Source organism: Microcaecilia unicolor, chromosome 11 (assembly GCF_901765095.1).
Source record: "Microcaecilia unicolor chromosome 11, aMicUni1.1, whole genome shotgun sequence".
Taxonomy (NCBI): domain Eukaryota; kingdom Metazoa; phylum Chordata; class Amphibia; order Gymnophiona; family Siphonopidae; genus Microcaecilia; species Microcaecilia unicolor.
Window position 1 is genome coordinate 26,312,150 of NC_044041.1, and position 26,725 is coordinate 26,338,874.

Below are 26,725 nucleotides of genomic sequence, written 5' to 3' on the forward strand. Positions count from 1 at the left end.
CCTTTATTGTTTTGCTTGCTCTTCTTTGAACCTTTTCTAATTCTGCTATATCTTTTTGGAGCTATGACAACAAGGAGCAATACAGAAGCAAAGTCTCATATTGCTTCAGTTCTATATCTTTTCAGAGGCACCAAAGAAATATAGTGTTTCTGCTGCTTTTTCATTTGCAAAGTAACACTTTTTCAGATCATTCCCCAGACATACCATCTGAAAAATCTCACTTTTGAGCTTTCAGTCTTGCTCTTTGGGGCAGTAAATTTCACTCTTTGTAATGATTCACTCCTGAGATATCAGGAATTTTTAATATGGGGGAAGACATACATCCCCCCTCACACACTGGAAAAAAAGTATACCAAGATACAACTTCAGGAAACCCAGAAATCATATTTTAAAGGCTATGTACAATGAAGCACTACACAGAGATATCAAAAGTTTCCCAAGGGGTCCTTTTACCAAGGTGCGCTGAAAAATGGCCTGCGGCAGTGTAGGCGTGTGTTTTGGGCGCGCACAGGTCCATTTTTCAGGGCACCTGCAAAAAATGCCTTTTAAAAATATTTGCCGAAAATGGACGTGCGGCAAAATCTAAACTGTCGCGTGTCCATTTTGGGTCTGAGACCTTACCACCAGCCATTGACCTAGCGGTAAAGTCTCACACAGTAACCAAACGGTAATGACCTATGTGTGTCAAATGACACTTGGCGCGCGTCCGATAGCGTGTCCGAAAATGAAATTATTGTAAGAGTCATGCAGTAGCCGGGCAGTAACTCCATTTTGGTGCGTGTTGGGCTCACGTACACACTTACGCGGCTTAGTAAAAGGGCCCCTAAAAGAGGCTAATTATTGCACAGAGGCCAATTCCCAGGTATTAAGATTGTTGCCACACTCATTTCAAAGCTCTCTTGTATTCCTGATATGTTCTGCCCAGTGTGCAGCAGCAGCCAAAAAAGCAAACAGGATCCTAGGAATTATTAAGAAAGGGATGCAAAATAAGTTCAAGAATATTTTAATGCCTCTGTATCGCTCCATGGTGCGACCTCACCTTGAGTATCACGTTCAATTCTGGTCGCCATATCTCAAAAAAGATATAGCGGAATTAGAAAAGGTTGAAAGAAGAGCGACCACAATGATGAAGGGGATGGAACTCTCTCAGTATGAGGAAAGGCTAAAGAGGTTAGGGCTCTTCAGCTTGGAAAAGAGATGGCTGAGAGGGGATATTATTGAAGTCTATAAAATTCTGAGTGATGTAGAATGGTTAAAAGTGAATCAAATTTTTCACTGTTTCAAAAAGTACAAAGACCAGGGGACATTCCATGAAATTACATGAAAATACTTTTAAGACAAATAGGAGGAAATATTTTTTCACTCGGGGTCCTTTCACTAAGGTGCACTGAAAAATGGCCTGCGGACGTGTAGACACGGGTTTTGGGCGCTCACAGATCCATTTTTCAGCATGCCTGTAAAAATTGCCTTTTTAAAACGTTTTGCCAAAAATGGATGTGCGGTAAAATAAAAATTGGCACTCGTTCATTTTGGGTCCGAGACCTTACCATCAGCCATTGACTTAGCGGTAAGGTCTCACGCGTTAACTGGGCGCTAATGACCTACGTACGTAGGATGACATGACGCGCATAACGGACGTGCGTCAAAAATGAAATTACCACAAGGGCCATACGGTAGCCGGGTGGTAACTCCAAATTGGCGCGCGTTGGGCGCACGTCTACGCAGCTTAGTAAAAGGGCCCGTCAATGAATAGTTAAGCTCTGGAACTCGCTGCCGGACGATGAGGTAACAGCGGTTAGCGTATCTGAGTTTAAAAAAGGTTTGGACAAGTTCCATAGTCTGTTACTGAGATGGACATGGGGGAAACCACTGTTTGCCCTGGGATTGGTAGCATGGAATGGTTCTACTAACTGGGTTTCTCCCAGGTACTTGTGCCCTGAATTGGACACTGTTGGAAGCAGGATGCTTGGTTAGATGGACCATTGGTCTGACCCAGTATGGCTATTCTTATATTCTTGCTTTTCTCAGGGATTTTTATTTATTTTTAAAACATTTATGTTCTCCAATCCATGTGTCTTCATTAGAAAATCAAGAGAAAATATAAGGAATATGTAATATAATCACAAAGCATAAAAACACAAGGTCAGATTAACTACATAACTTAATAAAGGTCAAGCACCAGAAAGTTCCATTGACTCAGGATAATTAAAAATAAATAAAAACAGCCTCTTTGAAAATTTACTAGGATTATTCTCAAAAAGTTGCTGAACTCCTAAAATTAGAAGCATAAAAATTGGTTGACAACAGGGATACATTTAGGATGGCGAAAAGAAATTTGGAGCTTTGCATGTGTTTTTTTGCACTAGGCTCAGAAATCTGGGCAACTGAATTGCAGGCCTAAGTTTATGAACTGAAAATGTAGGATTCTCAGTTTGTCTGAAAATATGGCATAAATTTAGGAGCACAACTTTTTTTTTTGTAAATATCAGACTCATAATTCTTCTACAGAAGATAATGAATTCCTAAAAGTTAATTAACAAAGGGGTCCTTTTACTAAGGTTTGCTAATGAATTTATGGCATGCTAATGATTAGCATGCGCTAAATGATAAGAAGCCCATTATATTTCTATGGCCATGTTATTTAACACGCGCTAATCGTTAGTGCACACTAAATCTGTTAGCGCATCTTAGTAAAGGGACCCCAAAGTCACATAAACTAAGAACAAATGAGTCCTGACTTGCTTGCGAAAGCTCAGGAAATTAATCTCTTACCAAATGGATAAGGGCAAGAGGTTCCAGATCAAGCCTGCAATAAAAAAAAAAAGCTCCTGTCCAAGGGCCTCTGTTTACTAAGCCACACTAGTGGCGCATTAGAGTTTTTCACGCGCTAACCGTGTAGGTGCCCATAATTCCTATGGGCATCTACATGGTTAGTGCACACTATTTTGAGCACGTGCTAAAAACCCTAGCGGACCTTAGTAAACAGGGGCTCCGAGCTGCAGTGGTTTGACAGAAGGAATATAAAAGATGCCAGAACTACAACTTCATGCAGGCAGGGGGTAAGACCAGGATTTGATCAACTTGCTCCCAATTATGGTTTGCCTTGCCGAAAGCTGTTCAAGCCACTCTGAACCATCTCAGCATCTGGAATCTACCTAAGACCAGCCTCTCTCGGAAAGCCTACTTGAGAAACTCCACATATTACCTACAGTCCTTCCTAATAACGTGTCCATAGACCTTTTTAGTCTCTCTTACCCTTTCCCCTTTTTCTTCTTACCCTGTTCCTTCTATCCTATTTAATGTAATTTGTAATTGTATAATCACTGGTCTGGCATTGTAAGCCACTTTGAGTCTGCATACATGTGGAAAAAAGTGGGGTATAAATGTGCATAAATAAAGAAATAAAAACCTGGAGCCAGTTGGCAATTATATTTGCTTGATATGAATACAGTAGCATAGCAGATGGTGGCAGGTAGATATATTTATTTAGATTTAGCTCACACCTTTTTCATTTCATTGGTAGCTCAAAGGGAGTTCATTCAGAAACCCTAGGTCAGTGGTTTCCAAAGCTGGTCCTGGAGGCACCCCAGCCAGTCAGGTTTTCAGGATACCCACTATGAATATGCATGAAATAAATTTACATGCCCTACCTCCATGGAATACTCATTTATTTCATGCATATTCATTGTGGATATCCTGAAAACCTGACTGGCTTGGTGTGTCCTGAGGAACGGGCGGAGAACCCCTGTTCCAGAGTAACACAGACCAGATGTGAAGATTTCCCATGTAACATAACTGCGTTATTAGTGTAACATTTCAATGCTTCTGACACAAGGCTGGCTTCAGGGTAAGTGCGTGTACCATGTGACAAGAGGTGCCACGTTTACAGCAGGAGCCCCGCGGCCTTCCACTGATTCAGCTGTCCCTGAGCCTTATGCAAGCCAGAAGCACAGCACCTAAATGACAAAACCCGCCCCTTTTCTTTGGATGTGGCACCATTGACATGTCCCTCCTTCCTGGGAGTGGGGGGGGGGGGGGGGGGAGGGGAAACCATCAACCCTCCACCTCTCTCCAGTGTGAGGGAGGATGTGCAGGGCTGGCCAGTACAAGGGGCACCCAGTCTCCTGCAACTTTTGGCACACAATAAAGTGATGGTGGAAATGGTGTGCTTTCCAGCCTTACTGCGTCTCGGCGAGTCAAGATCTAATTCTGGACTCTCTTTACTCTTTGCTTTCTCTTCTGTTTTCTTTCCCCTGCCTGCTGCTTATTTGTTTAAATATTGTATTTATATACCCTTCCCTTCCCTTTTGCCCTCTCAACTGTCATTGTAATTGTTTTTTATTAGTTCATTGTAAGCTGCTCTGATTTAGAGATGGGAGTAACTAGCGAGGTAATTAAATTTGCTGATGACACAAAGTTATTCAAAGTTGTTAAATCGCAACAGGATTGTGAAAAATTACAAGAGGACCTTGTGAGACTGGGAGACTGGGCGGCTAAATGGCAGATGACGTTTAATGTGAGCAAGTGCAAGGTGATGCATGTGGGAAAAAAGAACCCGAATTATAGCTACATCATGCAAGGTTTCACGTTAGGAGTTATGGACCAAGGAAGGGATCTGGGTGTCATCGTCGATAATACACTGAAATCTTCTGCTCAGTGTGCTGCTGCGGCTAGGAAAGCGAATAGAATGTTGGGTATTATTAGGAAAGGTATGGAAAACAGATGTGAGGATGTTATAATGCCGTTGTATCGCTCCATGGTGTGACCGCACCTTGAGGATTGTGTTCAATTCTGGTCGCCGCATCTCAAGAAAGATATAGTAGAATTGGAAAAGGTGCAGCGAAGGGCGACTAAAATGATAGCGGGGATGGGACGACTTCCCTATGAAGAAAGATTAAGGAGGCTAGGGCTTTTCAGCTTGCAGAAGAGATGGCTGAGGGGAGACAAGATAGAGGTATATAAAATAATGAGTGGAGTGGAACAGGTGGATGTGAAGCGTCTGTTCACGCTTTCCAAAAATACTAGGACTAGGGGGCATGCGATGAAACTACACTGTAGTAAATTTAAAACAGATTGGAGAAAATTTTTCTTCACCCAACGCGTAATTAAACTCTGGAATTCGTTTCCGGAGAAAGTGGTGAAGGCGGTTAGCTTAGCAGAGTTTAAAAAGGGGTTGGCCGGTTTCCTAAAGGACAAGTCCATAAACCGCTACTAAATGGACTTGGGAAAATCCACAATTCCAGGAATAACATGTATAGAATGTTTGTACGTTTGGGAAGCTTGCCAGGTGCCCTTGGCCTGGATTGGCCGCTGTCGTGGACAGGATGCTGGACTCGATGGACCCTTGGTCTTTCCCAGTGTGGCATTACTTATGTACTTATGCTTTACGTGGCAAAAAGCGGGGTATAAATGATCTAAAATAAATAAATAAATACAAAGGGGCTTATTTTGAAAGCATTTAGACTTATAAAGTTCCATAGGAACTTTGTAAGTCTGAGGGGTCCTTTCACAAAGCCACAGTAAAAAGTGGCCTGCGGTAGTGTGGGAGCGTCTTGTGGGCACAAGCTGGGCCACTTTTTACCGCGGCTGCGAAAAAGGCTATTTTTTAATGGGCCGGGAAATGGGTGTGCGCAAGAATTATATAATAGCGCATGCCTATTTACAGCGTGAGCCCTTACCGTCAGTCATTGACTTAGCGGTAAGGGTTTGTGTGCTACCTGAGCAGTAAAAAGTCCCAGAAGAGAGGGTAACCAGCATACAAATATAAACAGAAACAAAAAAAAAGAGCAAACACTGGGCCTTCAGGATTGAGAAAAATGTTGTTCTTTTTATTCTGAAAATGACCCGACACGGGCTGTGTTTCAGTGTACAAACGCCTGCCTCAGAGGTCAGAAAACTCCTATAAGTATATTCATGGAGATTTGAAAATAACCAAACAATCAGGATATATTGCCCAGAATGTAGTGATTATCCGTATAATCTGAAAACGCTGTCGGTATTTTCTACCACAGGATTCAGTGTGCGACAAACTCGGAATTACCGCTGGGCTCACACGCTACCCTGGCGGTAGGGCCGATTTGGTGTGTGCTACCCACTCAGCCCTCCCAATGAAATCAAGATCGGCTTCAACATCATGGACGCATGGGCAAAGGCATTTCAACTTAAACTCAACACACTGTCTCATCCTCTCATCCCAATACAGCACGGACAACCCCACAACTATCAGCACCCCGGATCACACCCTCCCAGTCTCAGACAGCCTGAAAATCCTTGGTGTAATATTGGACTGATATCTAATGCTAGAGAGCCACAACAAAAAGAATGTTCTTCACAATGTGGAAACTCAAACGTGTGAAACAATTCTTCCCGAGGGAGATATTTCGTAACCTGATACAATCGATGGTGCTAAGTCACGCTGACTACTGTAACGGAATCTATGCGGGATGCAAAGACCAAATCTCAAGGAAACTCCAGACCGTACAAAACACGGCGGCGAGACTCATCTTCGGAAAAACATGATTTAAAAGTGCAACACCCCTACGCGAAAAACTACACTGGCTCCCAATCAAAGAACGCAAAATTTGCACTATGGTTCACAAAATCATCTACGGCGAAGCACCGGGATATATGACAGACTTGATCGACCAACCAACCAACCAACCAACCAGAAACACAACTGCATCAGCTCGTAAATACCTAAATCTCAACTTTCCAAGCTGCAAAGGACTAATGTACAAATCAACTTACGCATCTAGTTTTTCCTACATCAGCACACAATTATGGAACGCTCTACCGAAAGCCGTGAAAACCACGTACGATCACCTCTAATTCAGGAAAAAACTAAAAAACTCACCTGTTTCAAAAGGCATACCCTCCTGACCCAACATAGATGCATGAACCTTGCGACACCATAACACTACAGTTAGTAATGATCACCAAACAACTCCACCTGTTCTTGATTTCCTTCATGTGGTCCCACCACATGAACCTTTTCCTACCATAACTTAACCTTGTAACTGTAATTGTTTACTCCGGAGTCAACCAAAACCTCTCCGGCACCATGTAAGCCACAAATAGGTGGGAAAATGTGTGGTACAAATGTAACAAAAATAAATAAAGCTTTGTATAAGGGCCCCTAAATGCTTTGAAAATATGCCTTTTTGTGCCCTAGGTAAACTCCCCTCCCCGCAATCCAGCATTTTACACTCCCTCTCTCTCCTCCCCTTTCTTGCTCCCCCACTTCTCTTACCTCTCTCCCTCCTCCAGTCCAGCATCTCTTCCATAACCCAACTGCCTGTGTTCCCCCTACCAGCATCTCCCCTTTCTCCTCCCATGTCCTTTGAGTGTCAGTGCTGTGGTGAGTGGACCAGTGAGAATGAGCAGGCAAGCCGACAGCTAAACAACAAGGAAGTGCACATACATTGCAATGAAAGATGCTGCATTCCTGCTGATTCCATAACAAAGTCTGCGTTAAAGTTGGTGGGATACAGCAGGCTTTCAACATGCTCATGTGCAGAGGCCTCGTACTTCCGTTTTGTTTACCTGCTGGTTTGCTCTCTTGTTACTAATGCTCTGTTACTATATTCTTTTTCGCAGACAGGATGGTGCATGATGGTGGGGAGAGAAACTGTGATTGGATCCCTATATAGAAAAAGAATGGAATCAAATCAAATGACCACACTTTAAATAGGACATAGAGGGGTATAACCTGAACAGAGTGGCAGGTACAGTTCGGGTCACCGTGCTGGGCAGACTTGTTGAACCATACAGGATTTTATCTACTGTTATTTACTGTGTTACTATGTTCACACTATTCTGCTGGCCACTGGTGGGGAGAGGGAATTAAATGCCCTGGCTGGTTGCTATTTTGCCAGCCCTGCCCCCCCTCCAAATCTTGATGCTTCAGTTGACTACCTGAGGATGTGCCATTAACATCCCTACTCAGGGTGCTACCCTCCCCAGAGCCAGCCCTGTTTGTACATAATACGAGCATATTCTGGATTTGTGCATGCAACTTAATTAGCTTAATGTCATGTCCCTTACCTCAACGCAAGCGGCGTCCTCGGGCTGCGCGGGATCCCAGCCACACGCACACTTGACTGGCACTGTCTGAGCCACTGTAGTCCTTCTCTGGGTTGGTTCAGAGAGTGGTGGTTGCAGGCTCCTTAATTGCTTTGCTTCCATGCACCTGTTTCTGTTCTCTCTCTCTGCCTGACTTCCAGCAGGGGCGTAGCCAGACTTTGGCGGGAGGGGGGTCCAGAGCCCGAGGTGAGGGGGCACATTTTAGCCCCACCACCACCATTGCCGACACCCCCCCCGCCATTGCCGACACCCCTGCCGCCGCCAGCACCACCTCCAACAAGTTTGTCCCCCCCGCCCGCCGTCGCCTACCTTTGCTGCCGTGGGACCCCAAACCCCGCCAGCCAAAGTCTTCTTCCTTTGTTTGGTTTCTGAGTCTGACGTCCTGCACGTACAACATGCAGGATGTCAGACTCATAGAAACAGAACAAAGCCTTGCGATCTGCAGGGCTTCGTTCTGTGTCTGTGAGTCTGATGTCGTGCAGGACGTCAGACTCAGAAACCAAATGAAGGAAGAAGACTTCGGCTGGCGGGGGTTGGGGTCCCCCGCCAGCAAAGGTAGCAGATGGCGACGGCGGGTTAGCGGCGGGAGGGGGGGTTGAGAGGGTCGTCGGCAGGGGGGTCCAGGGCCAAATCTACGGGGGCCCAGGCCCCCGTGGCCCCATAGTAGCTATGCCACTGGCTTCCAGGCTCCTTGATTGCTTTGCTTCCATGCACCCGAGTCTGCTCTCTCTCTGCCTGGCTTCCCTTGCTTCTCTCCTATTGGTCTTCCGATTCCTCCTTCCCCTGCTCTTGTCCTATGGCTGTGCCCCTTCTCCCTTCTGATGCCAGACGCCAGCACTTTATCAGCTGAGCTCTCCCTGGACTCGATGCTTCGGCTTCTACTTTGGTAGGTGTTACTTGCTCAGTAGTGTGCTTCTCCTCTACTTTGTTCTTCATTGCTGACTTTGCCTGTACCTGGATTACTCTCGTGCCTGCTGCCTGCCTACTGACTCTGCCTGTACCTGGATTACTCTGATGCCTGCTGCCTGCCTACTGACTCTGCCTGTACCTGGATTACTCTCTTGACCTGCTGCCTGTCTATTGACTCAGCCTGTACCTGGATCTTTCTCTTGCCTGCTGCCTGTCTGGCCATCATGTTCATCACCCCGCTTCGTGCTCCATCTCGTAAGCCCTGCAGGCCGCCCACACCTAGGGGCTCAACCTTTGGGGAATGGCGGTCAGCGCAGGTGAAACCCGGGGTTGTCCAGCTGCCGAGCCCAGTACTTGGACCAGGTTCTGCTTGGCAGCTGGACAACCCCAGCATTGTCTGACCAATCCCAGCCTTAAATGGTCTGTAGCCCTGCCCAGCGCATCCCAGGATGCAATGGGCGGGGCGGGGCACCGCCATTTTGCGGCGGCATCAACACAAGGAAGAGGAGAGAGGCAGGCTGCGTCCCTCCTCCAACTAAAGGTAGGGAGGCCGGGAGGGGGTTGTCCTTTACGCTGGACCACCAGGGATTGGTCCGACAACACTGGGGGGGGGGGAGTTGGGGTGGGCTAGAGGTCCGCTGGATCTCCAGCCCCCCCCCCCCGTCTCACTGGGTGGGAGGGTGGGAGAGGGTTTGGCCATAGAACACTGCAGGACCATTTTCTGGGGTTTGGGGGGGCTGGGGGTGGGATCGTCGGACCTCCAGCCCTCTGTTGGCAGGTGGCAGGTTTGCTTTGGGGGGGAACGGGGGCCTGCCAGCATGCAACTGCATGCTGGACAGGACTCACCATTCCTCCCCAATGATCGGCAAACCCTAACTCCAGCTTGGAGCTGGCATAGGGTTTGCCGCTGCCAGCGACCCAAATTTTGGTGCGCTGGCCACTGATCATTGGGGAGGAATACCTAATGCCCTGTTTAGCATGCATTTGCATGCTATTTGCGCAAAGAGCCCTCCAGTGCGTTGTTTCATGCGCTCGAGGGCACTAATCATGGGGCGGTAGCAAACGCCGGCGCTAGTATGGCACTAACAGCCACTAGCGCCGGCGTTTGCTTTTGATCATCTTGGCCAAAGTAACAATGGGGGGGTGGGATCGTCGGGGGGACCGAAGTTCCGCCAGACCTCCAGCCCTGTTGCTCAGAGCAGGGGTAGACAGGGCCTGGTGGTCCCATGGACCTCCAGCCCTGTTGATCATGAGGGTTTGACAGGTTTGGTCTTTTGACAGCCCCGACCTGTCAAACAAGTGCGGGAGGATTGTGCTGAGTGCATGCTCAGGCACAATTTGCCCGCACTTCTACCCCATGATCAGAGATAATTGTGCTGCTTAAAGTTGCATGCATTAACTCTGATCATCGGTGCGGTAAAGCCCTGTGCTGTTCCAGCGCTATTTTTAGAGCGCTGTTTGGAACAGCGCGGGGCTTGTGATCATGAGGGTGTTTGTGAGCCTCTTATCACCATGCATATCTCCCTTTCCCTCATCCACCCAGCTCTCCCTGTTTCTCACCTAACCCAACCAACCCTCATCCTGTGAGACTGTCACTGGAATGCTTTGATGTTTCACTTATATATACTGTTATCAACAATTGCTTATTTCTGATCTGATGAAGAAGGGTTGCCTTCGAAAGCTAATCAAAAAATATATTAAGTTAGTCCAATAAAAAAGGTATCCTCTTATTTTCCTATGTTTTATTTTCTTTTATTTCTATTGATTACCTTTAAAAATGGACTAACACGGCTACCACATCTCTCTACTCAAGGTGTATTCTATAAACCTTGCCTAAATTTAGGCACAGTATATAGAATATAGGCGTATTTTTTGCGCCGATTTTGTAGGCGTCATAAATAGAATCTAGCCCAATATGAACTACGATGTTATATTCTTTGAGATCTCAGATTGGTACACTAGATGGCAGCAGCATCACAGTGAATAGTAAAATCATCTGCAAGAAGGTCTGTTAGGTCTCAGAAACTTGACAAGTGGCACTGAATATCATTTAGGAAGCCTTAAACCTATGTGGAGGCGTGGCCTAGTGGTTAGAGCATCGGTCTTGCAATCCAGAGGTGGCCGGTTCAAATCCCACTGCTGCTCTTTGTGATCTTGGGCAAGTCACTTAACCCTCCATTGTCTCAGGTACAAACTTAGATTGTGAGCCCTCCTGGGACACAGAAATATCCAGTGTACCTGAATGTAACTCACCTTGAGCTACTACTGAAAATGGTGTGAGTAAAATCTAAACAAATATTGAAGATTCTACTTGGAATGTTGCTATTATTGGTGATTCTACATGGAATGTTGCTGAGTGGAGGAGTGGCCTAGTGGTTAGAGCACCCATCTTGCAATCCAAAGGTGGCTGGTTCAAATCCCACTGCTGCTCCTTGTGAGCTTGGGCAAAGTCACTTAACCCTCCATTGTCTCAGGTACAAACTTAGATTGTGAGCCCTCCTGGGACACAGAAATATCCAGAGTACCTGAATGTAACTGACCTTGAGCTACTACTGAAAAAGGTGTGAGCAAAATCTAAATAAATAACATGAGGAAGGACCTAGCAAAACTTGAAGAATGGTCCAGAATTTAGCAGCTAAGATTTAATGCTAAAAAATGCAGGGTCGTGCATTTGAGCTGCAAAAACCCAAGGGACCGGTGTAGGTTAGGGGATGAAGTACATCATTTGAGCAGGGAACATGAGTGGGACATGGGTGTGATTGATATATGATGATCTTAAGGTGGTGAAACGGGTTAAAAAAGGTGATGGTGAAAGCTAGAAAGATGTTGGTCATAAAGCCTATGGGGACAGACTTAAAAACTTCAATATGTATAGTCTGGAAGAAAAACGGGAGAGGGGAGATACGATAGAGATGTTTAAACACCTCAGTAGCATAAAAACACAAGAGGCAGGTCTCTTTCAGTTGAAGGAAGCTCTGGAATGAAAGGGTATAGGACGAAGGTGAAAGGGGACACATTCAGGAATAACCTGAGGAATTCTTCTTCTTAAAGAGGGTGGTGAATTCGTGGAACGGCCTTCTGGTGGAGGTGGTAGAGATGAAAACTGTATCTGAACTCAAGAAAGCTTGGGACCATAGGAGCCGACTCTGTGGGTGCTTGAGCACCCCCAATATTGAGAAAATTCCTTGTATGTGTCCAGGGAGGGGTTATTTCCATTGGGCTTAGCACCCCCAATAATTTTGAAAAGTTGGCTCCTATGCTTGGGACAAGTATACAGGGTCTCTAAGGGAGAGGAAGGGATAGTAGATTGCATGGATGGACAGGCCATATGGTCTTCATTTGCCTTCATTTTCATCTGATTCTATTTTTCTTTTTTTTTTTAAATTTTTTATTTATAACCATTTAAATTTTTACAAGCGATAAAACAACTTGCTGGAAATACAAAGAAAGTAATATGTAGCAATTATTTCAGTCAGGTAATTCTATTCTCTTCCTTAGACCACTAAATAGGGAGAGTGAAACAAGATAAGGAGATCAATTAAACAGTAAACAGAAAAAAAACACGTGGTATTAATCTGATTATCCCCAGATATTACTCGTCTAATTCATTATTCCACATTGATCATCTGGTTGGCTTCTTCAAGGCCAATACGGTGTATAGTCAAATCATTTAATTGAAAACACACTTATTGTCCAATATTAGTTAGAAATAATACATCTGATTACATTCTTTCTCTTTAAAAAAAACAGAAGTTATTTAACAATACATATACTTAAGTCTCTAATTCAAATCCCACTGATTAAAGTAATCCCAGTTTTCACAGGCTTCACTCCTTTTAAAGTAATAATTTGAGGAAATATTTCTGAGGAAAACTTTAGGAGTCATAACCGGAACTCTGGGAAAAACAATAATCTCGATATTAATCATCTATAATATTCATTTTATTATTCAAAATTTTGGTCTATTATCATTTTCAAAATCATAACCACTTCTTGCTCATATAAAATCATTTGTTGTATCAATTTTTTTACTCTCAAAGGGTTCAGTTGAATTGTCCATGTAACTCTCTAATAAAATTATATCTGAAACAAAATTATTTACTGCCACCATTAGGTCCCGAAGCGCCTTCCAGATAGTATTCAATGCAACCTCCACAGGAGCCAAATACTCCAAGTTGATTTCTCATAGGTGTTTAGGAGTGGTTCCACTGATTCGGGTTCTGCTGTAAACGTCCTCCGTTTCAGCATATACCTCTAACTCACTCCTCCACTCCTTTGGGCATGGTGGTTGAATAATTTGGGAGCGATGGAGTTGTTTTTTCCAGGTCCAAGAGCGTCGACGCTCCTTCGCCGGCGCTAATCAAAGGACTCGCCAACCCTTTCATCTGTGGGCAGTTTGTCGTGCAGCAGTCCCGCACTTGCTGCTCAGGGGATAAAACGCTGGCCATCGGCGGCTGACCGCCGGTTGTCCCCTTCCTCTCAGTTAAGGTAAGTGCAATTGCAGAGAGGAAATTTAAGTAAAGAAGATGAAACTTCAGAGGGCAGCTGGGCCGTTGGGCATATGAACTTCAGGTCACCATCTTACCACTCTCCCAGTTTGGGACACTCTTTGTCTGGTTTCTCCTCAGAGGCCTGTCTGATATGGGTAACCCTTCAGCATAGCCCTCTAAGTCATTGAAACACACAAGCCCCTCCACCCCTGCAAGGTGGTGTCCCTTCGGAGGGGGATTCTATTTTTCTATATACCCTGAATACTTTGCACCTGGCCACTGCTGATGAAAACTGGTTTGGGGGGGTCCAGGGCTTGAAAGTAGCTAGAGGTGCTTCTTTAGGGCCTGCAAGCATCATACAAATGTTTTAATGTATTTTAATGTTTTAATGTATTTGCGATGGACCCCCATAAAGGGAGTATAATTCTTGAAAGCTAATCAGGAAGATAGGGACCCAGTCCCACAACCAGTATCATTTAGGGGTCCTTTTACAAAGGTGCGCTGAAAAACGGCTTGCGATAGTGTAGGCGCAGGTTTTGGGCATGCGCCAATCCATTTTTTCATGCGCCTGTAAAAAAAAAGGCCTTTTTTTTTGCTGAAAATGGACGTGCAGCAAAATGAAAATTGCCGCACATCCATTTTGGGTCTGAGGCCTTACTGCCAGCCATTGCCTTAGCGGTAATGACCTGCGCACGTCCATTACATGCGCCGAAAAATAAAAAAAATAGTTTTCGGATGCGCACCAAAAATGAAATTAAGGCAAGAACCGTGCGGTAGTCGGGCAGTAACTCCATTTTGGCGCACGTTGGGCGCAAGTAGACGCTTATGCGGCTAAGTAAAAGGGCCCTTTACAATGGGGTTTCCCAAACCTGTTAATCCCACAGCCAGTCTGGTTTTGAGAGTATGGACAGTACACAGGCAAGAGAAAAATATGTTATACAGCAGAAGGGGATATAAATGTATCCCTTTGCATATTCCCTTTGGATATCAATCATGACCCAGCAGGTTGGGGACGGCAGCACAGGATTGGGAAGCCCTGATCTAGGTAACGTTTTGCAAATTTGACAAAATACATTTTGCCTATTGTCTGTATAACTAACCAGTGCCACAAGTGCAAAAAAAAAAAAAAGGCAGGTAGCATAGCAATATAGTGAAAACAATTATACAATTCTAAATAAGTCTGTTAAATAGTACAAAAAATACACTTTTTAAAATCAAGAATGCCCTGTAGCCGTGCAAAATATTACACGTTCATAAATCAGCGATTTGCACCGGACCAGAACGTGCAGAGACACCGATTAACAACTCTCCCCGGATCCTCGGTAAGGAAAGATCAGCTCATAAATTCAGGGAGGGGCGGGGGAGGTCCCAGGACCAGGGGGTGTATGTTTTGGGGGCGGAGGAGGAGGAGGAGGGCTGGCGGATATCACTCAGGCAGCCTGAGATTGGTTTGGCAGAGGAAGGGAGGTGGGGGTGGGGCTTTCTCGGCCACGATTGGTTCGCAGTCCCGGACGGTAGGTGCTGGCGCTCTGCATGGGACAAAGCCGAGGCTGGCAGGCGACTCGGGCTGCAAAGAGAGCCGGTCTGGAGTGAAGGGGCAGGGAGGTGAGTCGGGCTGCAGAGGGAGAAGGTTTGGACTTGGAGCCGTCCCAGGCTAAATGCAAGTCAAGTTGGGCGACAGAGCAAAGCCGGTCTGTGTGCAAGAAGGTATCCGCTTCCCTAAGCATGGAGGTTGCACGTCGGGGGTGGCTGCATAATTGATACTGGAGGCTCTTCTTCCCCTCCAGTAGTGCGAGGGACCGGGCTACGGGGCTCTCTCTGCAGCAAGCCACACGTTCAGGCAGCTCAGATGTGGCGCTGAAAGAAGGTTTGCCTGATTGTGGGATTGCATTTTGATTTTACCTGGATATTCACATTACACTGAGCGCCTCCAAATGTACCCCTCCTTTTCTCGCAGAAAGAGCTGCCTCCTATATTAGGGGCAAATGCTATATTATACCATAGGGGCCCTTTTACCAAGGCGTGTAAGGGCTTGCGCGCGTCCAAAGTGTGCCAGATCAGCATTACCGCGTGCCCCGGGCGGTATTTCTGAATTTGGCGTGCACCAAAAGCATGCAGTAGAAAAATGTTTTCTATTTTCTACTGCTTGGCGCTTACCCGGTGGTAAACGGCAGTGTGCGCACGCACGCCGGATGCCTACCGCCTGGGTAGCGTATGAGAGCTTATCCGCTAAGTCAGTGGGTGGCGGTAAGGTCTCAGGCCGAAAATGGGCGCCTGCTGGGTTTTATTTTGCCGCACGTCCGTTTTCAGGCCCCTTTAAAAAAAAATGCCTTTTTTCCAGGACGTGGCAAAAACTGTCCCGGTGGGCGCACAAAAGACGCGCTTGCCGCAGACCACTTTTTGCTGCGGCATAGTAAAAGGGCCCCTTAGGTTGGATTGTTGCCACTTTGGCGCTTCTAGGTTTGGTCACCTGTGTATAGTTTTGCCTGTTGTTCGGTCAAAAGTCTTTGCAGTTGACATCAAAATGTGTCTGTGGGGTGCCAGAGGAGGACACAGCCAGCATGGCAGGCAGGGTATCCCCAATGGATGAATATTGGTGAGCTAGATTTGCATGTATTGTGTCCATTGTATGCAGATTCCTCTTATGAATATTCATTTTGGACATCCTGAAAGTCAGAGTGACTAGGTACTTCTCTAGAGCCAGGTGATGCCTTCCTTCCTAGTTCAGTTGTCTGAGTTATTCTGGTCTGACTGAGGGCTGAAACTGGAAGGGATGCTGTCTGGGAGCCCAAAGAGGTTAGTTGTTTCTTCCTCTGCCTACCTCCAGGGTCAGGGTCATCATTGTCGTGGTATTTTACCCCTTCCTGGCTGCTGAGTTTCTGTATGACAGGCAGCCATGGGCTTCCCCTTCTACATACATTTCCAAAAGCCAGGAACAGCAGTTCTGGGATGATGCTGAAATGCGGGACTTGGGGGATCTGAACTGGTGTTTCTTGAAAATGAAATTATTTTAAAAAGCATAACAGGTGCTGTTGCTTTTTCTTCTATTGATTTTATCTTTGAGAGAAAGCACCAGATTGTGAGGTGATAGTTTGAATGTTAAAACCATGGTTACTTCAGCCAAAGCAAAGGGTAGCTGGTTATATAACTCAAATATTGTATTGAAAATTTTGTTGTAAGAAATACATTATAAAATATAACAAGTAAAAACATGAAATATTTCACAAATTAGCTGTAACTAACAAGAGAGAAGAATTTTTCAGCAGATTTAGTTTCGTACTTTTGTATCAAACATATTTGTATTTCACCACTCAGTGTGCTTGAGTTTTTCCATTAACCTAAAATTGTTTGTATAGTGATGGATATTAATATATCGAAAAGTCTATCATTATCTTCTGAAAGATTAAGCTGTGGGTGAAATGATCTAAGAATAATTATGTTGCTTGAGAGTTGTATTGGACACCCAAGAATGTCCGTAATGTATTCCCAGATTTGATCCCCACAAGGCTGAATCACTGGACAGGAAAATAACATATGAACTAATGTACCTTGGAAGGTACCACAATGTCAACGTGTTGGTGGAAGAAAGTCCTGCTTTCCACTCTTTCACGGGAGTGTAAATTGCTCTAGTCATTAAAAAGTATAGGGATTGGGACGTAGTAGATTGAGTCGGTCTATTACTACTACTACTACTACTAATAGCATTTATATAGCACTACCAGACGCACGCAGCGCTGTACATTTGACATAGAGAGACAGTCCCTGCTCATAGAGCTTACAATCTAGGTAAAACAGACAGACAAGACATTACGGGCAAGGGAATTACAGGGTAAAGAGGAACAAGGGAGGAGGAGGGCAAATGAGTAGCGGTTAGGAGCCAAAGGCAGCAGTGAAAAGGTGAGCTTTCAGCATAGATTTTAAAAACAGGTAAAGATGGAATGTTGCTAGTGGAGGAGTAGCCTAGTGGTTAGTGCAGTGGAACATGGGATGTTGTTAGTATTTGAGATTCTGGAATGTTGCTGCTATTGGAGATTCTACATGGAATGTTGCTACTATTTGAGATTCTACATGGAATGTTGCTATTCCACTAGCAACATTCCATGTAGAAGCCTGCTCTTGCAGATCAGCAACACGGCCGCGCAGGCTTCTGTTTCTGTGAGTCTGACGTCCTGCACGTACGTGCAGGACGTCAGACTCACAGAAACAGAAGCCTGCGCGGCCGCGTTGCTCATCTGCAAGGACAGGCTTCTACTACTACTAATAGCATTTATATAGCGCTACCAGCCGCACGCAGCGCTGAACACTTGACATAGAGAGACAGTCCCTGCTCAAAGAGCTTACAATCTAGGTAAAACAGACAGACAAGACATTACGGGCAAGGGAATTACAGGGTAAAGAGGAACAGGGGAGGAGGAGGGCAAATGAGTAGCAGTTAGGAGCCGAAGGCAGTAGTGAAAAGGTGAGCTTTCAGCATAGATTTAAAAACAGGTAGAGATGGAGCTAGACGTATGGGTTCGGGAAGACGGTTCCAGGCATAAGGTGCCGCAAGATAAAAGGAACGAAGTCTGGAGTTAGCGGTGGAGGAGAAAGGGGACGGCAAGAGAGATTTGTTCAGAGAGCGAAGTTCACGGGGAGGAATGTAGGGAGAGATGAGAGAGGAGAGGTAGCGAGGGGTCATAGAGTGGATGCATTTAAAGGTCAGCAAGAGGAGTTTGAACTGAATACGGAAGCGGACAGGGAGCCAGTGAAGTGACTTGAGGAGTGGGCTAGTGTGGGCATAACGATTCTGGCGGAAAATAAGTCGAGCTGCAGAATTCTGTCCTATTAGTTTTGTGACAGAAATATGTCCAGTCTAAGTCGGGGAAATTGCAGGTCTATGTCTTTAAAACCATATTTCCTGGATATCCTTTTTCCATGGAAATTTATGCAAATTTAAGATTTTATAAAAGGATGAGATTAGTTTGCCTTTAGGAAAAATAGTATCCCAGAGATTCCTAAGTGCCAAAGTATCTGATACAAGATTAATTTTAATTGAGCTTTTCCTAATGGAATGTGTTAATTGTAACCATTGATAGTATTGATTTGTTTGACAGGTTGAATTTGTATTGTAAATCGTTAAGGGGCCCTTTTACAAAGGCACGGCAAGCCCAGGACGGGCTTGCCACGCACCAATTTGGCACCACCGCCGGGCTACTGCAGGAGGAGCCTGATGGTAGTACCTGCCCCCACCGCATACCATTTCTGCCGAGCAGTAATCGGGCAGCACCAGTTACCACGGGAGCCCTGTTGGCTTCTTAATAGGAGGCGGTAAGGGCTCCCCAGGAAATGGCCATTCGGCAACTGTTTAACTTACCACATAGCCATTTCATTTTTAAAGGAAAAAAAAGCCTTTTCCCCGCTGTGGTAAAAGGGGGCCTCAGCCTATGCGCGTGCAGAATGCGTCAAATCGGCATGCAGAATGTGTCAAATCGGCATTACTGCCTAGCTTGTGTGTGTGCCCGGAAGTAATTCTGAGTTTGGCGCGTGGTGAAAACCCACGATAGAAAATAATTTTCTATTTTCTACCGTGGGGACGTTCCTGACGGTAATTGGCAGTTGGCGCGCCCTGGACGGTTACCGCGCAGGTAACGCGTGAGCTGTTGCTGCTAAGTCAATGGGTGGCGTTAAGGGGTTCAGGCTGTAAATAGATGCATGCTGGTTTTCATTTTGCCCCATGTCCATTTCTTGGCCTAAACCCCTCCCCATTTTTCCAGGTGTGGTGGAGAAATGGTCCAGCGTGTGGCCAATACACATGACCACACTACCGCAGGCCACTTTTTGGCGCGTTAGTAAAAGGGCCGCAAATGAGATAAAATGTTTGTCTTGAATGACCAAATGTTAAGGTTTTGCCAAATTGGCCAAGAGATACCTTTTTTGCCAATTCTAATTTTAGCGTTGCCCATAGGGACATTTGCAAAGAGCTCCGTTTGTTATGCTTCAATGTATTGTCTGTTGTCGATAAAGTAATAGTATCTTTAGATCTTTAATTGTTTTATTACTGAATACAGTGTAATAGTAGGTACTACCACTACTTATCATTTCTATAGCGCTACTAGACCTACGCAGCGCTGTACACTTGAACATGAAGAGACAGTCCCTGCTCGACAGAGCTTACAATCTAATTAGGACAGACAGAACAAATAAGGGATAAAGACAAAGAGTAGCAAGATTCCGTGCAGAATCCTAAAGAGTAGCAAGATTCCGGAATCCCATAGTAGCAAGATTCCTTGCAGAATCCCAAAGAGTAGTAAGATTCCGGAATCCCAAGACTACTACTACTACTTATCATTTCTATAGCGCTACTAGACGTACGCAGCGCTGTACACTTGAACATGAAGAGACAGTCCCTGCTCGACAGAGCTTACAATCTAATTAGGACAGACAAACAAGAGATAAGGTAGTAGTGAAATAGGAATTGGTGATACTATACCTCATTCTAAACGTAACCACATTGCAGCATCTTTATCTGTAAATGTGGTGACAAACTAATATAGACCAAATCTTGCAATTGAGGCCACATGGGTAGTCATAAAAATCAGGGAAGCCAACTCCTCCATTAGAGCTTGAAGTTTTAAGTGTCTTTAATAAAATTCTTGGGGCTTTGTTGTTCTATAAGAATTTAGGGACCCTTTTACAACGCCGCAGTAGAGTTACTGTGGCATTGTTGCGTGCTAATCTGGCACGACCGCCGGCCTACCATGGGAACTGGCGGTAGTGCTGCCCCCCCCCCAGTGTGCGCCGTTTCCATTGCAGTCGGAAATATTTTTTATTATTACCACCAGGGGCTTAACTGGGGTAATTGGACCTCATTGTGCACTGCCCAGTTACTGCCAGGTTATATCTAAACCAACCGCCTACTAATCCCTCTAAACTGATTATATTAGCCATATTATCATATATTTTTTTTCTTTTTCATTATGTGTTATGTAAATTATTCCACAGACATATCTTCCTTAATTCTTACATAGTAATATGTTAATTTAGAACAAACCTCTTACTCTGTTCATAACTATATCTTTTGCAATATAATGTAAGCCACATTGAACCTGCAAATAGGTGGGAAAATGTGGGGTACAAATGTAGCAAATAAATAAAATAATATTTTAATCTAGAATTAAGAATGAACGTGACTGTTGGGCAGACTGGATGGACCATTCAGGTCTTTATCTGCCATCACTTACTACGTTACTGTGTTTTCTAGATTGACGTTTGGATGGATGGCATGTAGATTGCCTATCTAGAATCACATCGTGGGAAAGATTAAAATCTTCTGCAACAATCCTTGTCTAATCATTATGATTAAGTATTGATTGCATATGTTTAAAAACATGAGCATAAATATTCATGAGTAAGATTCTCTGTTTATTGAGGAATCCCGTTAGGATTAGCCATCTTCCCTCATTGTCTTAGCTTTGAGTATGAAGTTGAAAGTTGTTGGTGGGGGGGGGGGAGGGGTGTTGAAAAGGATGGAAACTCTGGCCTTTTTTTAATAGCAGGGGAGAAAAAGTGATCACTTATCCATTTTGGTTTAAAACCAATACGTTCCTCATTGGAAAGGTGCGTTTCTTGCAACATTTAACAGTTGCAGGAGAAATGGTGTCCTTATCCTCAGCACCCTCGGGAATGCCAAGTATTCTTGTATTATTTCTTCGATTACAGTTGGAGAGGTCGTCGGTGTACTCCTCTTCCTTATGTCTCTTCTACTAGGATCTTGGGCCTTATATCGGATAACACCCTTTCTTTTCACTCTCCTATCTCACAACTGATGTCTTCCTGTTTTTCACGCTTGGGTGTCTGCATTCTATTCGCCCCGTCTTGGACCCTGGATCTCTCCATATTTTTCATCGTTCACTTATCTTGTCCAAGCTCGACTGTTGTTATTATTTCCTCATAGGTTTGCTCACATATCATATCAGCTTGCAACTGGTATAAAACACTTCTCTATAACCTTAAGAAATTTGATCGTATCACGCCACTGCTCATCGCTGAGAACGTGCTTCCTGTCTCATATTGGATTCCCTTTAAACTACTACTACTACTACTACTTAACATTTCTAAAGCTCTACTAGGGTTACGCAGCGCTGCACAATTTAACATAGAAGGACAGTCCTTGCGCAAAGAGCTTACAATCTAGAAGACAAGTGAACGGTCAGTCCGATAGGGGCAGTCAAATTGGGGCAGTCTGGATTTACTGATTCGGTAAGAGTTAGGTGCCGAACGCAGCATTGAAGAGGTGGGCTTTAAGCAAAGACTTGAAGATGGGCAGGGAGGGGGCTTGGCGTAAGGGCTCGGGAAGGTTGTTCCAAGCATAGGGTGAGGCGAGGCAGAATGAGCGGAGCCTGGAGTTGGCGGTGGTGGAGAAGGGTAATGAGAGGAGGGATTTGTCCTGTGAATGGAGGTTTTGGGCGGGAACGTAAGGGGAGATGAGGGTAGAGAGGTAGCGAGGGGCAGCAGACTGAGTGCATTTGTAGGTAAGGAGGAGAAGCTTGAATTGAATGCGGTATCTGATTGGAAGCCAGTGAAGTGACCTGAGGAGAGGGGTGATATGAGTATATCGGTTCTGGCGGAATATGAGACGTGCAGCAGAGTTCTGAACAGATTGAAGGGGGGATAGATGGCTAAGTGGGAGGCCGGTGAGGAGTAAGTTGCAGTAGTCCAGGCGAGAGGTAATGAGAGCGTGGATGAGAGTTTGGGTGGTGTGTTCAGAGAGGAAAGGGCGAATTTTGCTGATGTTAAAGAGGAAGAAGTGACAGGTCTTGGCTATCTGCTGGATATGTTACCCTGTGTTGCCCCCTTTCTTTTCCCTTAATTAGTTTATGCATTGTAAACCACTTAGATTTCTGTTTTTGAAAATGTGCGGTATGTCAAATAAATTAAACTTGGAACTTCAAAGTCCAATTGTAATCGATGAATTGCCTCTGAATTTTTTTGAATCAAGGTTGTTTTTTTGTTCTACTGTTATGGTCCGTTCTTCAATGTCTTCCAGCTTTTTCTGTGAAGGTTCCAATCTCGTGTTGATATTCTGAATTTTTTTCCGAACCGCTCCAGTTATTTCAAGTTGTGTTTTTAGCATTTCCTTGATAGTTTATATCTCTGTCACCATAGGATCTGAATTAGGTTTGGAATTCTTTGCCGCCATTTTGTCTGGCACGGGGGGGTGGGGGGATCTGTTTTGTTGTTCTGATTTAGAATTTTTATTACCAGACATTTCCCGACGTTAGAAAGGAACATAATTGTCAGTTTCTGATAGTAATAGTTGGAGATAAGCATTTTTTTTTTTTTTTTTTGCAGTTTTGAGTGTCTCAGTGAAGCTCACACCTTATGTGTGTATACTGGTTGAACTCCACAGCACCCCCTTGCTGGATATAGTTCAAAATATACATGAACATGGGTACATTTTATAATTAACTTCTGGCTAGGGTCTTGGTTGCCTGTATAGTGCAATGGAAAAAAACAGAAGAAGCAGGTCTTCGCAAAAACGTAGACAGAACCAAAACAGCGAAGATGACAAAAAAAACTCTTAAGATGGACGACGCTTTAGTTGAAAGTCCAATAAAAATAATAAAATAGACAAAAAGAAGTATATTACAATAAAAAGGTCGGTGGGCAGGGGCGTAGCCAGACTTTGGCGGGAGGGGGTCCAGAGTCCGAGGTGAGGGGCACATTTTAGCCCCCGCTGGCGCCGCCGCCCCCTGCCACTTTTGACCCCCCTGGCACCGCTGCCGCTCCCCTGTCCCTTTCGACCCCCCCCTCCCGGCGCTGCCAACCCTACCCCCACAGGTACCTTTGCTGGCGGGGGTCCCCAACCCCTGCCAGCCGAAGTCCCCTTCAGTGCCGGTCTCTGAATCCGGTGCGTTCGCTGATCTGGATTCTGTTTCTGTGAGTCCTGACGTCGTGCAGGATGTCAGGACTCACAGAAACAGAATACAGATCAGCAACGCGCTGGAAACCGGCGCTGAAGAGGACTTCGGCTGGCGGGGGTTGGGGACCCCCGCTAGCAAAGGTACCTGACGGTGGTGGGGGAGGGGGATCAAATGTGGCGGGGAGGGTCGGTGGTGGCGGCGGTGGGGGGGGTGAAAGCAGGGGGGCCAGGGCTAAATCTGCGGGGGCCCCTGCCCCCGTGGCACCACCTAGCTACGCCCCTGGTATGGACTAATAGAAGAGTACTTTTCTAAAACTCACTTGGTCCAGTTTTTGTCAGTTTTGAGCGATGCGATTAAGTTTGTTCATCAAGGCGAGATTGATTTACTGTAGCTTATTCCTGTGCCAAAGCAAATGGATTAAGTGAATTTTGGCACAGGAGTAAGCTATAGTAAATGAATGTTTCCTTGATGAAAGAAATTAATCACATAGCTCAAAACTGACAAACAAAATGGACTGAGTGAGTTTTGGAAAAGTGTTCTTCAGTTATGCCTTTAACAAATGAGAAATGTTTATCAATAAAAAAGTAAGTTTTGGGGGGAAAACACATTTGAAAAATAGCAAACTTAGGGGCCCTTTTACTAAGCCGCTTAGGCGCCTATGCACGCCCAACGCGTGTCAATTCAGAGTTACCGCGTGGCCCGTGCGGAAATTTCATTTTTGATGCGCGTCTGCTATGCGTGCCGGAAAATAATTTTTATTTTCTGGAGCACGGCAGAAACCGGGCGGTAATCGTCATTCTATGCGTGTAGATGATTACCGCATGGTTAACCCGTGAGACCTTACCGCTAGGTCAATGGGTGGCGGTAAGGTCTCAGGCCTTAAATGGAAGCGTGCCAATTTTTATTTTGGTGCACGTCTGTTTTCGGCCAAAAAAATAGGTCTTTATTGCAGGTGCGCTGAAAAATGGACCTGTGCTCGTCCAATACACTCGTCTACACCAGTGCACCTTAGTAAAAGGACCCCTTAATTTTCATGTTTATTAAAACTTGTTATACCGCCTTTTACATAATAGGTCAAAGCGGTTGACAATAAAATACATACACTCAGCTTATATATTGTATTCGTTATGCTGTTGTCTTTACCGTGTCTGATATCCTTGGTCGCTCTCCCACTTTCTGTTCTTCGTTATGCTTTATACATGTTTTCAAATTAAGTTCAAATAAAATATCGGTATATTCTACATAAAAATTTCATATATAATCCACCATGTATTTTAATTTATTTGTGCATTGCAATTTATTTTCTTTTTTTTATTATTTATGTATTAAATTTTATTATAGACTCCTGATGCAGGCCTAAGGCCGAAACACAATGTTGTGTCGAGTCGCCATACTTCAATAAACTTCTCTATTATTATACATCTTCTCAGTCTTTGGCATCCTTGGTCGTCCTCCCACTTTTATTTCGGACAATAAACTATCAACATAAAATCGTTGTCATGAAAGGAACGCCATTTCAATAGGAAAGAAAACAGTCGTTCTTAACACGAGTTAAAAAGAGCACTAATACGTAGCAAAAAATTACAGATATACAGTTAAACAGTGGAGAGGCATGGTGTGTGCAATGCAAATCAGGAAGTATGATTATTCAGGATTAGTTTGAAAAGCTAATTGAAAAAAGTGAGTCTTTAAAAGTTTTCTAAACTTTGGAAGGGAAAGTTCCAATTGGATGTTGACTGGTAAATTATTCCATAGATGTGGTGCCAAAAAGTAAAAAGTGGAATGCCGAGTCAACTAGTTTAGGGAATGGGAGCACAAGACGATTTAGCATCAAACGAACAAAGAGAATGAGATGGTGTATATGGAATAATTAGACATGACTGCCGGAATAGAGAGTCTCGTCTCGTCTTCCGCCAGGGTCGCTTTACTCATACCACCCCTCTCCTCAAGACCCTTCACGGGCTCCCTATCCGTTTTCGCATCCTGTTCAAACTTCTTCTACTAACCTATAAATGTACTCACTCTGCTGCTCGCCAGTATCTCTCCACACTCGTCCTTCCCTACACCCCTTCCCGTGGATAAATCCTTCTTATCTGTTCCCTTCTCCACTACTGCCAACTCCAGACTTCGCGCCTTCTGTCTCGCTGCACCCTACGCCTGGAATAAACTTCCTGAGCCCCTACATCTTGCCCCATCCTTGGCCACCTTTAAATCTAGACTGAAAGCCCACCTCTTTAACATTGCTTTTGACTCGTAACCACTCGCCTCCACCTACCCTCCTCTCCTCCTTCCTGTACACATTAATTGATTTGATTTGCTTACTTTATTTATTTTTTTTTGTTTATTAGATTGTAAGCTCTTTGAGCAGGGACTGTCTTTCTTCTATGTTTGTGCAGCGCTGCGTACGCCTTGTAGCGCTATAGAAATGCTAAATAGTAGTAGTAGTAGTAGAGTCAGATATGGTACAAAACTGGTAACCAATGAAGTTCGTGGAGTAAAGGAGTAATGGGATCATATCATTTTGCTTGAAATAATAGACAAATTGCAGCATTTTGAAGGGTCTGGAGTCGACGTAGTTGGAACCATGAACTTAAAACATCTATATCTCTGTAATCGCTGTGAAAAAAAATTACATAGTCCCTTTCTGTTGACCCTATAGTTCACAAAACTTTCAAAAATGAAAGTTGCCCAAATTTACTCCTCCCAACTTTTATAGCAGTGATTTTACATAGTAACATAGTAGATGACGGCAGAAAAAGACCTGCACGGTCCATCCAGTCTGCCCAAGAAGATAAATTCATATGTGCTACTTTTTTTTATTTGTACTGTCCTCTTCAGTGCACAGACCGTATAAGTCTGGCCAGCCCTATCCCCGCCTCCCAACCACCAACCCCGCCTCCCAACCACCAGCTCTGGCACAGACCATATAAGTCTGCCCAGCACTATCCCTGCCACTCACCACCGGCTCTGGCACAGACCGTATAAGTCTGCCCAGCACTATCCCTGCCTCCCAACCACCAGCTCTGGCAGTGATTTTCTAGCAGTGATTTTCAACCAGTGTGCAGTGGATGGTCTGCAGGGGTGCTGCGGGACCCACAGTGGCTGTGTTGGTTGGCAGGAATCCCCAAGCCCTGTCAGCTGAAGATGTCCCCGAAGGTGCCCAGAAACTCCTAAACACAGCCTGGCAGTCAGCAGCTGTTTCCTGAGCCGCCGACACTTGTACTCTGTTCATGCCCAGTTTTCATGCATGCACAGAATATCAGCATCGGGGACATTTTCAGCTGATGGGGGCTTGGGGATCTCCACCAGCTCAGGTACTTGCAGGGCCCTGCTCACTAAGCT

At 44.9% G+C, this 26,725-nt stretch overlaps 1 protein-coding gene across 1 annotated transcript in view; it reads left to right on the forward strand.

The window, feature by feature from the left end:
• Positions 1-15,038: 15,038 nt before the first annotated feature.
• The window catches only part of TRPV4 (transient receptor potential cation channel subfamily V member 4), a 165,465-nt gene continuing 153,778 nt past the window's right edge, over positions 15,039-26,725 (forward strand). Inside the window, 1 exon segment of the mRNA XM_030219409.1 lies at positions 15,039-15,086. The gene's annotated coding sequence lies outside the window, so the exon portion shown is untranslated.